We start from the raw sequence: 1,915 nt of genomic DNA, 5'->3' as shown, positions 1-1,915 counted from the left end.
GGCTCCTAACTAGAGGTACATTGCAGGGGATGAGGTGCATCTGGTTGTGGTCTGACCGACCCAGAGGGGGGAGCAGCTGTGTGCATCCTTCGTGTTTGCATATAGCAAGTCCAGGGTTCTCCCTTCTCTCGTAGGACAGCTCACATACTGAGTAAAGTTGGGCAATATTGTTGCCATGGTGACATGGTTGAAGTCACGCGAGATAGCTATGAAATCACTCGGGTGTTGAGTTTGCAGGCGGGCTATGGCGGAGTGAATGACGTCACATGCCGACGTCGGGTTGGCAGAGGGAGGGATGTAAACAGCCACCATAATGGCATGTGAAAACTCCCTACGGCCTGAGTCCAACTGCAAACAGTTCAATATCCGAGCAACAGATTCGTTCTTTGATAGTAATGTGGGCAGAACTGCACCATTGGTTGTTGACTAGAACAGCAAGCCCCATCCTTTGAGCTTACCGCTCTCAATGCAATCCCTGTCGGCCTGAACAGTATGAAAGCTGCTGATGGAGACGTTGTTGTTGGGTATGTCCTGGTGCAGCCATGTCTCAGTAAACCACATGAGACTCTACTCCCGGTACTCCTTCTGACTCCTGGTGACTGCTGTTAGCTCATCCATTGCCAGCGACCTCTCGTTGCCCATGATGAGAGAGGGGAGACACGGCTTATATCTCCTCTTCTCCATTAGGCTTTGTTGTCTCAACCCTGCTCTTTTCCTCCACTGTTTAACCCTATGGGCCCGAACGACGCATTGTGCGTCCAAATTCACACCTGTTCTTCTCTGTGGATTTTCTCCGCGACCGTGCATCACAGTGAGAAGCCACGCATATCATGCGAAACAGCGGAATCATATCTTTCCGACAAGACCAAGCACTTGTCAGTAGTCCAATGTTTTCACAGCGAAAAAAAAAAGATAAATTTACACTAAAATTATGTATAACAGAGCCTTCATACAGCTTTGCACACATATTACTCTTGGATGGATTACTCGCGAATGCAGGCTCGCACAGAAATGCCACGCATATCACATGAAAGCGCAGGAGCAGAGCTTTCCAGTGATACCACACACATCATTGTGCTGTCATCCCATCATGCTATAAATCCAGATTAATTGTCTACAAAATAAAAACTTGATGAATTTCTTTACAATCCATTATACAGATCTTGTTATCAGTCACTTCATATAGTGAGGAATATCGTATCTTACCACGTCTTAGGTTTGCGTGTGTTTCTCCCTGTCTATCCACATTTGTAGTCCAGCTTTCAAGATGCAAATATCTCCATATTGTCCAGTTGACACTCCATCAAACTTTGTATGACAAGACCAGCCGCTTCACCTTTGCGCACCCAGACAACTGCAGCCTAATTATGCATGCATGACAGGGCAGTAGTCACCATATACATTGAGTGGGAAAATGTGTCCCCCCCAATGCCCAAAATGCCCCCCCAATATATAACTGAAACTGAAAAACAACAACAAACTTTGTTTACTGCAAACAAAGTGGCAAATATTATCTTGGAGGACATCATTGCACTTGGTTGACTATTTTTCTATTATCTTAGATGTAAATATTGCATGTTTCTTTCAGATAAAACACATTTTTGACTTGTGAATGAGTCAATGGAATTTCTTGTAATAATGAAAAAATACTGGCAATCATGTCCGCCTGGCACAAACCACATGTTTTGGACAGCTGTGAAGTCACAGAATGTCCCACCATCATGGTTCTTATATTGCCAGATTCCAGAGAGTCTCCCCTCTTCATATATGGCAGAATATGTCAACTTCCAACTTGCTATGGTGAGATACATGTAAAAATGTAAGAATTTAGTCGCACGGATTTGTTTTTTTCATTGATATAAAAATTAATATAAAATACAGACACATAGTAGTACATGAAATGATGGCAAATCTG

Source organism: Epinephelus lanceolatus, chromosome 14, assembly GCF_041903045.1.
Source record: "Epinephelus lanceolatus isolate andai-2023 chromosome 14, ASM4190304v1, whole genome shotgun sequence".
NCBI classification, from domain to species: domain Eukaryota; kingdom Metazoa; phylum Chordata; class Actinopteri; order Perciformes; family Serranidae; genus Epinephelus; species Epinephelus lanceolatus.
Note: the sequence above shows the minus strand (reverse complement) of the source record.